Source organism: Acyrthosiphon pisum, chromosome A1, assembly GCF_005508785.2.
Source record: "Acyrthosiphon pisum isolate AL4f chromosome A1, pea_aphid_22Mar2018_4r6ur, whole genome shotgun sequence".
Taxonomy (NCBI): Eukaryota; Metazoa; Arthropoda; class Insecta; order Hemiptera; family Aphididae; genus Acyrthosiphon; species Acyrthosiphon pisum.
In genome coordinates, this window is record NC_042494.1 from 78,843,347 (window position 1) to 78,857,393 (window position 14,047).

General features: G+C 28.3%; 1 protein-coding gene across 2 annotated transcripts in view; it reads right to left on the reverse strand.

The window, feature by feature from the left end:
• Nucleotides 1-2,570, reverse strand: part of LOC100168031 — a 40,274-nt gene extending 37,704 nt beyond the window's left edge. For both annotated transcript variants that reach the window (XM_029487580.1, XM_001946491.5), the window contains exon 1: nucleotides 2,037-2,570. The gene's annotated coding sequence lies outside the window, so the exon portion shown is untranslated. The remainder of the gene's footprint in view (nucleotides 1-2,036) is intronic.
• Nucleotides 2,571-14,047: the final 11,477 nt, after the last annotated feature.

Sequence of the window (14,047 nt, forward strand, 5' to 3'; positions counted from 1 at the left end):
TATTTATTTTGAATCCAGGAACTACACACAAAACTAATATTTTAGAATGAGATTTTTTCGATACTTATCTATTATGAAATTTATTTACATTTTACATACATTTAAAAAATATTCAAATTGAACAACGAAAACACAATTTTATAGCACATACATAATTTTGTCGTATAATAGGTACATTGGTAAAAAGAATATATTACGATAATTAATGTATTATTTAATATATAGTACGTTGTAGTTTAATACATTCTAATCTAACAGATAAACAGAGTATGAGTGTACATTTATTATAATTTATAAATGATAATAAGAATATAATATCTATAAGTACATGTTGCGTGAAATTAAATAACAATAATTTATAAAAAATTTAAACGTATTTAATAAATTTTATTCTAATAATTTTCTATTTTGATAAAAAAAATCAACATATTAACATTTTAGGGGGTGTCTCCAAAATCAGGACAAAAATCAACTGACTTAATTGTTATAAATTATTTATATTCTAATTAAAAACTATTGTACCTATTTATGTATAATTATGTAATGTATTAAATAACTAATGTTAAAATGTTAACATATAATGCAGCAAATATTATTACTTGTGAAAATATATTTTAGGTTTAAATTGGTTGGGGAGGGAGGGTTGCAACCACGACTCATTATTTTAGGTTTTAACAAAACCTGTCTAGGTACCGAAAATTTTATTTTTAAAAATTTGTATTTACTAATTGTACGTGTCTTAAATATAGTGTACATTTTCCTAAATTAAAAACAAAATTAATCTAATTTAAATTCTTATGATATTTACCATGCCACTAGTAGGTATATCACATTATATTATTTGAATAGAAAACATAATTGAAGCAGCTATATATTATACAACCAACTCATAACTTATTGTCAACACTATATCATTGAGCATACATTGTAAGCTTGTATACAACATACCTACATATTATTATATACAAATATATGTATAATATTATCTATAATGAGCATAATAATAAGATATTTAAAAAAACAAAGTAGGTAGCTAAATGAATAACAATTTAAAAAAATAACCAACATCTTAATATAGTCAAAGTGTCAACAAAATTATTATTTTCCATATTTTGGTTCATACATTTTTACACAATATTTTACAAATAGGTTACCAATTTACCTATATGGATATATAAGTTAAAATAATGTTTGTAGATTAAAATTTTATTTACAAACAACTAATAGATTTAATTTACGTCTAGCGTTTTAATTACAGCATATTATATGGAATATGGATCCTTCACGCAGAGAGGCATGTCATAATAATATATATTATTATATTAAAAAATTAATTCAAGATATTATGTTTATTGATACCACAGAATACAGATAACGTATACTATGGAAATACATATTGTACGGTACGAGATGATTGCAGTATAGTAGTCAGTAGATGATGTAGTTATTATAGTCGAAACTCGAAGATAATATATATTATAGGCAAAGTTCTCCAAAGATAAAGGAAATAAAGAGAGAAGTAATTCATATCTATATTATGTTTGCTATTAAAAGGTAAACTTAATAAAAAAAAATTAAACTTCCCCTAAAATAATTCAACTAAAATTCCGCTAAAAGTAAAACTATAAATTAACCTCGGATTTTAAAAATACAACGCAAAGGATTATAATATTTAATAATATTATATTGATAGGATGGAACTATATAATATTATATTGCATGATGGGGATTTGGAGAAATTGTATTAAATATCGCGGTTACACAACAGTACGACACTACCGGTAAGTGGTAACGGTGCGTCACAAAACAATCACACGTAGGTATATGAAACGCAATGGCGCAATAGGTGGGGGCTTGGGGTGCTTAGCCCCTAAAAATCACTTACAGCCCCCTAAAAAAATAATATATATATATATAATATATATTTTAATTTAAAAAAACATTTTCGGGGCTTGAGCCCACCCCCTAAACATTTGATCCTATTTGCGCCACTGATGAAACGCTACAATAAAATCAAACAACGAAAAGTCCCTTACCTCAGCTAGACTCGGACCGGCGTAGTGATGCGGGCGTGTGTGTAGCTGTAGTCGCTTACAGACTAAGACAAGTGTTGAGTATTTCTCAACTATTTCCAGCCTAGCTCGTAGTTTCGGTAACGTTATCACAATGCAAAAAGACATCCGACCGGTTGATGCGTACCGACGAACAACATATTATGGATATGATTATTGTTACTATTAACGTACTAGAGTTCAGCGAGGTTTATGAGATTGGAAATTTGGTAATTCGATTGTAAGTTATTTGCGGCGTGCTATATATAATATTTTATTATTGTCGTTATTATCCGCTAAATCCGTCAACAATGGCGCAAAAATATCGTACGAAAAAAATTGATAAAACGGTGCGTGGGAAAAAACACAAAATAAAAGCCACTACCGTATCGCGGCGAATTATACTATTCTCGTGAAAAATATAATCTCGCACGTTAGCGATCTCGACGCGACGTCGGTCTGACCGTCACTGAAGTATGAACCTGACACCGGCGAGTTTGACGCCGGACTACCAACGTGGTCGTGACTCGCGGTATACGCACGGCGCAGACGCCCCGCTGCCACCTGCCACCGCTATCGGAGTTGCCGCGGTTGACGGCGACGGCGCGATAACGCGGTAATGGTATATTATTTGGGTATGGAATAATCGCGTAGATCGCGGCGTCGATTCGTCACGACAGTAATGATATATAATCATAATTATTATAAGATCAATTGACGACGGCGTTATTACTCATCATTATCATCGCTATTTCGTATAGTTTACTCGTACTAATATGGCACTGCTTGCTACCGTTTGTTGAGACGGCCACGGTATAGACGGTATACTCACGGTATAGCACAGTGGCGTACACCCATTTTGTCTAAGGATGTCAAATTATTAATGTTTTTCCACATACTCACCGACACACAATATTAAATGTACCAAAAAAAAAAAAGACCGTGTATTACGTTAATAACATTCCGCGGACTTGGAATCAAAGAGTTCTATGTGACAATATCAAAATTGTTCAGTAGAGCGTTTTTAAGATTCAAAAATTAAAATAACGTATTTTCGACGAAGCGATTTTGAAATATTTGGCATCAAAAAATCAGCAAACTTCTGTGCTATCAATTTATTAATAGGTATTGCAAAAATAAATCCTTGTAAGTACTCAAAATATTAAATAACTTTAAAATTCTTAGTTTGGAAACAAAAAATTCTACTGATAAAACTTTTTGTTCCCAATTCTATTTTTTTTTTAATAAAACGTTCTATCGATAGAACATATTGATTCCAAATTAATTAAATTGTTTTAACTTAATTTTAACAATGTGTTTTTTGTGCATTATTGATTATAGGTACTGACTTGGTCATCTGGAGTAGGTACCTTTATTCGAAATTAGTACCATCGACGTACCGCGTGTGAAATGCGACAAATAACAACAACAAAGTTGCACGATAATTATTGTATATTTACATATACTTATTTCCGATAGCATTTTTTGTTTCCAATAACTATTTGGCTTATTAGATAACACTTTTTAATTTAAATTTTTTGATATAGAACTCTTTGATTCCAAGCTCGCGAATTTCATCATAATACCTACAATAATAAGTATAGTTAATAGTTCTTAGTTTATCTTATAATGTAATAAAATAATCGAGCAGTAAGCCAGTAAATGTACCAGTCTTTAAGCCACCCGCCACTTATTTTGATGGAGATGACCACCAATAACCTTGTATCCCTTTGTATGTGCAACAGGACTATTATTATACAAGGTGTAACAGAAAGACTTGACGAAAAAAATTATGCTACTTAAACGTATGACTAAAATTAAATGATAATAGAAAACCCACCTGTAAGGTGTGAATCACTGGGAATCACTCGTTGATATAGCCGTAATAGAAATACTGGCGAAATCGTAAATGCTGCAATATCGTGTATGATATACATAATAATTGTGTGCTTATATATATCTAACAGGTAATTTATATCTATAATTATCCTTATATGTTTGTACTTTTTGTGGCTTAAGCGTGCATCCGCTGCTGCTTTTGATGTCTCTATTTCACACAAACGAGATAAAGTGATATATGATGGGTTCCGCAATTAAACTAAAATCGTTTAACAGATTTAGGTAACCTGCACTTTCGACACTTTAGCCCAAAGATATTAATATTGTCGATACAATAATTGTTTATTTACTCTATGTAGATTTTATTCGTAATGTTATTTAGTATTTGTACACATTTATTATTATTACGTTATTACACAATTTAAATGACAATTAATATATTTAAGCCAGGATGTGTAACATAAGGTTCAGGCGTTTTTCCTATTTTGGACGAAAAACAGACTCGTTTGTGCAGTGGAATCATTCAGTAGGCATATAATACATCTATAGTTTAATAGTTATAAAGTATATCTATAAGTATTTATATAATTTTAAAGGTACCTATATAATTGTACTAATACCTAATAGACATATTATTATGAGGTAAATCATTATCAATTAGGTATTATGCCAGCGATCCAGTGTTATTATAGCATTAATATTATATAGGCATAAGTGATTAACAGTCGTTGTTTTTAAAGTTGACGACTGGAGTCTAATATCTTATAACTATTATTTTTATTAAAACAACTAATGTTAAATTAACACAATATGTATTTGTACAATACGTTGATTTCCTTTTTATGGGTACATATTGTCACGTTTTAACCATTAATCGAGCTAAATTCAAACTTTTTTTTTACAAAACGTATGATCCGTCATGTTCACGATTAAACCAGTTTGAAAATTTATTTTAAATAATACTAATACTAATAATAATAATAATAATATTAATATTAAAGCGTACGACATTTAAACGACCAAAAAGCCACCAAATATATATATTTTAGAAATCTACCATTATTATAATTTATATTATAATATAATAGTATGTATATAATATTATATTCCTTCCCCTGCCAATAAACTTAACAAAAACGGTTTGAATGCTTAGTTAAAATAAATTTCTAATTCAAGTAAAATAATTCACATAAATTATAGCTCTATAAATTGTCAATTTTAGATTCTTAAGAAACTCGAAAGCGATAATGTTTATATTTCTATTTTCAATTTAAGTAAACTAAAAATATTTAAGACTGTGATAAATATTACTCTGTAATAATCTATTGGTAATATAAGCAGTACCTACCTATGCGTAGAAGAAAGTGGTACCTTTTGGCTTTTGATAAATTGTTTTTTCTTATTAATTCAAAGCTAAGTGTAACGTAATTATCATTTATATTTTTCACCCCCCCCCCTCCCCCCAAACATACATTTATTCTACATATTTTAAATGGACTGGATTCTATATACTCTTATTAAAGTAATAAACAATAAGTAGGTTACGTATTGTTACCTAAATACATAATTTTTAATTTTTAACGTAAAATATGCACTTAAATTCACTTATATCAGTTTTACTTCTTAATAATTAGTAATAATTTAAAATAAAAATAAATAAATCGGTTAAATATTTATATAAAGACGAATGAGGTTGAAGTAGTGAATATTATTTTACCCATCAAAAAAAAAATCTCTACATATATATATAGATATATTATTGCAACTTGAATAAAATAAAATAAATATCATTTTGTCCTCGCTCATCACGATAACCGACCTCGCAGCTCAATTTTATACTTTTAAATTGACTTATATTAGCGAATAATATTGTTAGCACTTGATGTAAAACCTTGTCTGCTTTGTCCACGAACTTGATCAGTTTTTTATTGTAATATCAGTAAAAATAATTATTGTTACAAAAAACATTAATGGAAAAATACTATGATATAATTAAAATTACGCAAATCCATAGCAAGTACCTAGGTATAGCTATACCTATTTTTGATACAATAAGTTTATTAATTAAAATGCATCGTACAGATTTATGAATTTGATACGATTATTGGTAAGTGGATTTTGAATTATAGTGAGATCGCCGTTGCAAAAGTTCTAGAAAGATTTAGATAGAATAGGTAAGTACCACTTTTAGTACATAAAAAAAATTATTTGTTGCATTCTATTTTGTATCATTGTCAATTTAAGAATATACATATTAGGTGTACATTTATATTTTTTATTGATTATGATATAAACGTTGGACATAAATTTCATTTTACTGTAAATGTAATTTATACATTTCCCCAAGACCAAGGACAGTAAAAAACAAGAGTATTTTTATATTCATGAGAAGTGAATTCTGGGACTAAATATGTTTAATTATATATTTATTAGTTTTCAACAGAATAGTACATTTCTTTTATTATTTAAAATGTTTGACATACGTTAGAATCTAGAAAATCTCTAACATATTAGGTAGGTATATCTGCATTTAATTTAAACGAATATAGCTATATGATATTCAGTGTCATTTAAATTAAAAATATGCTGTATTATAGTTATTTTTGTAGTTATAAGCCTATAAAGAGTGTATAATTTTAGCTTTAACTTAATATACCTATATACTTAATATATATTATATAGAAGGTGTTTTGAAAATGCAACCGTCAAAATCAATTAGGTTTGAGAGTTAATTCCATAAATATAAACAGAACGCTTATGATGAAAATTGCTATTGGCAAATATTTTTGCCTCGATGTATATATAGTAGAGTAATATGATCCCTAACTTAGTGTTACAATATTGATACTGTTTAGTCTCCATTACCATTTAAAAATATTAAATTTGGGTGTAAGATTGATATCATGATCATATTTTAAATTCTATTCTTCTAAAAATGTTAAATAAAATATTAATTGTAAAACAAAGAAATAATAATATTAAATGTCGTTAAATTATTTGAAATTATGTTGATAAATAATACTAGAAGTTTTTGTTTTTCAATAACTTAATCAAATTTAATAATTTTGGATTAGTTAAAAATCAAATGACTTTAATTTTATTAGAATGAAAGTGCAATAGAATTTACTGGAAAAATTTTCCAATGATAAAATAAATAAAGATTTTTACGATTCTGTCAATAGTTAATAGATAAGTATTTTTAATGAATTTAAAATAACAGGAGCATGTACCTAATATAAAATCTTGTCAAACTTTCAATAGTCTATACTTTATAGCTGATACGTCTTCATTTATCAAATGTTCCATGTATGATAAGTAATATAGCCGTGTTTTTAATATAATATTTATTATTCGCTAATATTAAAAATTAGTTCCATAAATCAAATCACACAAAATTATAAGCTTCCAAAATAAGATAAAATGTTCTTAAAAATGTTGATAAATACTGTTAATTTTGTTTTATGGACTGTCTATCTTCCATGGTATGATTAGTGTTTACTTTTGTACTTATTAGTTATGAATATTTAATTAAGTAAGATATTTGATATACATTTTATTAATCCACAATAATATGACACGTAAAATCTAGTACAATAGTACCTATCTTAATATCATAATATTATTGTAACAATGCATATTATTTATACAACGATAAAATATGAGTATTAAAATGAATTTTGCAATAATTGCGTTATGGTATTGTGGTTTGAATCACGAAAATAATAATGGGGAAAATAGAATATAACCGCTCTGCTGTACAGAAGAATTAGAATGAACATCGTCAATAGTATATTATAATTTATAGTATTAGTTCTATACATATAATATTTAAATTGTAAAATCAAAATCAAAATCTTTTTAGTATTAAGTATTTTTATAAATTAGTTTGTAATTGCACTATACATTTCCATATTTTAATAGGTCTTATATTTGAAATAAATAAATAATTCATCATTAAGTAGGCAACCTGTAATGGATGTGTTAAATTTGAATTCAATGATAAATAATTGTACCTATATGATTAAAAACGATTTTAAGCAAAGAAGATCTAACTTTTTCTTCGAGAAACCTCTATCAAAGTTAATGATCAGAGCATTTTTCTACTAGAAAAACTGTCTTCAGACACAATAAATAAATAAATTTACACCATTATAATAGTAATAAAAAATTCATCACTAGGCTTAAAATATAAAAATTAACTAAAATTGTTTACATTCAACGCATTCTTATTATATTAATGGGCCTCGCTACGGTCATTATTTATTATTTAAGGTGCAACATTTAGGCGATTTCTAATCTTGTCATAGCCGCCCGGGACCCATGTGTTAATTGTAAGTAATAATTAGTGTGAGGGAAATTAAATGCGGTTAATCTATTTTCTATGGGGTATCCTCTCTCGTACGCGCATGCACATGCCAATTTACTTGATAACTATATAAATTTCACTACACGAATTTTATAAAAACATAAATTTGTTTTGACAAAATTAAAGTTAGCTGTTAAGGGGCCTCGCCACTGCCGTCAATTTCAGCTGAAAAGACCTAAAGTATTGACAAAATTAAAGAATGTTGTCCGATTTTGATTCTGAAAAAAAATTTGAACTCTCCTGTAAATTATCTATGGATTCTACGAAGCACTTTGTAAAAACTAAATTTTATATTATTGTGAACTGTAATTGAAAACTTGAAAATATGAACTTTTTCGAATCATAATTAAAATTAAAATTAATATTAAAAACGGAAAATGTTTCGTACGATCTACAGACATTTTTCTGCTGAATTCAAATATTTTTTTCAGAATAAAAATTAGACAACGTTAAGGGGCCTATCTACGGTCATTATTTAAGGGGCAACATTTAGGCAATTACTAATCTTATCATAGCCGCTCGGGATCTGTGTAAATGATAATTAGTGTGAGTGAAATTAAATGCGGATATCCTCTCTCGTATGCGCTTGCACATTTCAATATTACTCGATAACCATATAAATTTCACTACATGAATTTTACAAAAACATACATTTGTTTTGACAAAATTAAAGTTAGTTAACGTTCTCTGATTTTGATTCTGAAATAATATTTGAATTCAGTAGGAAAATGTCTGTAGATCGTGCGAAACATTTTCCGTTTTTAATATTAATATTAATTTTAATTATGATTCAAAAAAATTCATATTTTTAAGTTTTCAATTACAGTTCACAATAATATAAAATTTAGTTTTTACAAAGTGCTTCGTAGGATCTATAGATAATTTACTGGTGAATTCAAATTTTTCTTCACAATCAATATCCTACAACGTTAACTATAACTTTAATTTTTTCAATACTTTAGGTCTTTTCAACTAAAATTGACTGCAGTAGCGAGGTCCCTTAAGATTTTAATTTGAATAATAATAAATTATTGACTATTGTTTATATTATTATATTATTACAGTAAGACGATACTCCCCGTAATATTTTAATGTTATGTTATTTTTCAACACAGTAACACAGTAATGTACCTATATTGCCTATCTGCTACACCGTACAAAAGAAAATTAAGATGTAATCAACTCGCTCATTCCCATACCTAACCTAACAGTGTAGGGCAACTATTTTTTTAACTCGTTAAGTTAAGTTAATTTGGAAAAATGGAAGTTAAGTTTAAAGTTAAAAGTTACCCATCTTTTTTATTTAACTTGTTAAAGTTACAAGTTAGTTGGAAAAAATAAGTAACTTAACTTAGGTGGTTAAAAATAAGTTACTTTTTTTTTAATATAAAACTAATAATTATACCATTTACACCTAATGTTAAAGATTTACAAATAACATAATATTATAATGTAGGTTTTTATCTTAATAAAATGTATTTTGTTGTAAGTACTTATAAATTATGAAATCCAACAAAATAATTAAATTATTTGTATAGGTATATTATATAGAAGAAGTCGAAGTAGAGAAGAGTTTTTCTTTAGGAATACATGGCAAGCATTTAAATGTTTTTTTTTTTTTTTCTATATTTGTTCATTGTAACGACCTCAAGGTCTTTGACAATGCTTATCACAAGTGGGTAGTAGGGAGACCATGTGATCTATTTATCTATGTATATATCACTATATGCATGATACTACCCCCCTTCTCCAAGAGGAGACATGTGCGGTCTTCACTCCCAGTGGAGTGGGACCTAGTTGGAAACCGGATGACGCAATCGGACGACAGCACGGGAAAATGGTGACTGCGTAGAATCACACACATTTTTTTTGCACTTTGCTATGAATCGAACCGATGACTGTGTGAGTCGTAATCAACTGCGTGACCACTGCGCCACTCCGGCCCAAATTATTTGTTTAAATGACTCCATGTCTCCATTTTGTGGATTTTGATTGCGATGTATCAGTATCTATATTACAATGTATTTTGTTTATAAAAATTAAATATTGAGAGCCATATAAATTTATTATAACAATACAGAAAAATGGTGTAAAAAGAATAGTTATGGGGTTTTTCGGGGTCGCTAAAACTGAATTTGAGGTCTAACAAATGCCCCGAAGTCCCCAGCATCCCCCCTACACGGATTCTGCAGTGGTACAGCTTTGGATGAAGTCGAAAGAATGAGACAACATCGTCAAAACATATCGAAAGAAATTGTAAATGAAGGACAATAAATTATAAGTACTGTAAAATAACAAAATATATTATAAATATAATGATCTCATAATGAAATTTTGAATGAAAAATTAAAATTGATTTATATTATTCGTGTTAATACCAGCATTGAATAAACAGAAAAAAATTTCAATTTGTTGTGTCAAACAAAATAAAAGTCTTGTCATTTCACGACCCCATAAACTTATTTATTTATTAATAAATCATAATCATCAGTAGTTTGATTATTTTTATTAAATATAAGAAATTTGTTTCATAAATATTTTTAAACGTTTAATAAAAAATTTTAATTTTAATTAAAAAGTAGAAAATAAAAATATAAATTTTTTTTTTAAAAACACTTCTAAAATGAAAAATTTGCTGGTGAAAAATTTAAAAGTGGGTGGTGCATCATACAAAACATTTAAAGCCGAGCTAAGTCTCACATACACTTCTTTGTTCAATCCTGTGTATAAGATAGTGACTGGAAGTATAAGTCAAGTGTAAGAGCACCACCCACATTTTTCATTTTAGAAAAGTGTGTTTTTAAAAAAAAAATTTTTTAATTTTTTTATTTAAATAATAATTAACCGCACGGCACTAATCTTTAATATATATAAGGTATTAGATATACTATATTCTGTGAATAAGAAATATATAAAATATAATTCTTTATTTCTCATAAGTCGTTTCGTATATTTTAACATTTTGTAAGTTCCATTAACTATTAGCATTGTTTAAATACAGTAACTATAATATTATAGTATATTTAATCAATGGTAGTCGGTAGATCTCTAGTACTTGTATTTAAACACGATATTTTAAAATTCAGACATAGTGTAGAACACTTCGACAGTCTATAATATTTAGAATATTCGATTCCTGCATAGTAATATATAGCAGAATAATTTATATTTAATATAATAATTATTGTTATTTGTTACTATTATTTTTTTTTATTACACAAAATACTATAATAAATCTTTGGGGTTCATACAAAGAAAAAAATAATTTAACGTGACTATAAAATAAATTAACGCGTTAAGTTAGAAGTTACTTTAAAAAAAAAGTAACTCGTTAAGATAGAAGTTACTTCTTAAAAAAAAGTAACTCGTTAAGTAATTTAGTTAAAAGTAACTTAACTTTTTAACTTAACTTTAACTTTTTAACTCGTTAATGCCTAGCCTTTAGCCTTGAGTGTAGGCGTATTAGAAAATAGGTATATATTCTAAAAGCAATATAATTTTATGATAAATATAATAATTAATAATTGTGGTTCCCTAATACTTAGCTACAATTTACAGTAACAATTTTCCAAAAACATAAGATGTCAACAATATTAACCATTTAACGAATTATTTATTATTAACGCTTTTAATACAAACATATCTTCTATGCTATAATTTAATAATTTATATGGTAGCATAAATATAAAATAACAATTATAAAATATAATATTATTGTTAAAGGATGTTGCAATATATTTATCTGTAAAATTAAATGAAAAAAAATAACAATAAATACAATAGTATATTGCTTTAGTTTTCAAAAATATTTTTAAAGCACCTGCATAAGATTTGGTTACTTATGTAAATCCTACTTATCCCCCCTACTGTTATTAATTATTATATCTCAGTTCGGCCCCAACATTCAATATGAATGCACCTACGTCGCTTTGTTCGGTGTATTGCTCCGTTATCTCTGTACGTGCACGCCAATTAACATTATCAATATTTTAGTCAACATTAATAACTTGTTTTTATTATAACCTTATAATGAACAACAGCGCCCGTAATGCGGGGCCTCGTTTCGCCACGCACACCCAATCCGTCTAAAAGAAATTTGTCCAGTTCGTCGCTGTCGCCGAGTCTAACTGACAAAAAATCAAAAGTTTTTATAACACCAAATCGTTTTGCCGCACTCGCCACAAATGATTGGTCCGGCGACCAAGAAGCAGCAGCCACGTCCGCATCCAACTCGTTCATGCTCCTCCAACGAACCAGCCTCACACAGTTCAGGTCAGAGACCCGGTCATTGTCATTCCACCAATCTTTGTTAAAAAGATATAGCGAACTTTTCCGCTTTCAAAAAAATCTTAACCAATATCACCAGCCCGAAAGGTTTCATCTGCAGGGCTTCATCAACATACCTCAAGGTTATACCCTCAAGTCGTATAAATTACAATAAAATCATTGACCACTTACATGAAACGAACGCCAGTTTCCACTCACATATCCCCCGTCACCTCCGCACCTACAGAGTCGTCATTAGAAACCTGCACTATTCCACATTAAACATTGACATCATAAACGCTCTGAACGAGTTAGGTCACAAAGTAAAACACGTGTACAACGCCAAAAACAAAAGCAAATCCCCCCTTCCACTATTCTTTGTGGATGTCCTACCTCAAGACAACAATAAAGACATTCACGACATCACATCGCTACTCAACACTAACGTTAAGATCGAGAAACCGCATAAAAAGCGTAGCCCTCCGCAATGTCATAACTGCCAATTATACGGACACACGAAAAACAGTTGTCACCACAAACCAAGATACGTTAAATGCGGTGGAGACCACACAGCCAACTTTAAGGGATGCCCAGTATACAAGGCAGATTCCCAAAAAGTTGCTCCAAAAATTCCTCCAGCTAAGCACCCTGAATTCAAAACTCACTCCACAGCAAAATCTTACGCAGAAGCCACCAAACAACAACAAAACTCACATACAGAAAAATTCACCGACAGCTGTTCTAAGTTTATATCTAATTTAAGCTCATTAATCAATCCTCTTATCTCCCTACTCTCCACAGTACTAAATACTCTCATTGCCAAAGGCACTATTTCCCCGTAATTACATTTGTCCGGATTCCCGATTAAACCTATACATTAAATCACATATGCCATAGTTAGATAAGCAAATAGCTAATATTTATATTAATTATTAAATATATTATACATTATGTTAATTTAAGCTACATTGTAATAATACTAAGTGTATTAAAACAATTAATTTGAATAAATGAAAAAAAAAAAAAAATTATTATATCTTATATTTAAAAACACGGTACAAGTGCTAATTATTTACCTACGGTTTTGAACAAAACGTAGGTATAGTATAATTTAACAATTGATTCGTAGTGGGAAAAATATAAAAACATTTTGTATTATCTATGGATTCAGTGATTCACTATGAACTCTAAAGTCTAAATATAAAAATTAGAACAATTCCTGAAAATTAAAACTAGCATATGTTAATGGTTTTCAAAATGCCATGAAGTCAGCCATTAATTTCCACACCACCTCCCTCAAAACCAAATAAATTGTGAATAGACAAAATGTACTATATAACCTATATTGAATCATAAATAAAATTGAACCAAATCATCAGAATAAGAATCGGACACACTTTCATTACACGTTTTAAAATCCTTTCTAATTATCGAAGATCATCTAAAAATATATATTTCCGCAGTACATGTCAAGCTCGCATCATAATTAATCATATCTTTGAAGAAAACCCAATATATACGAATC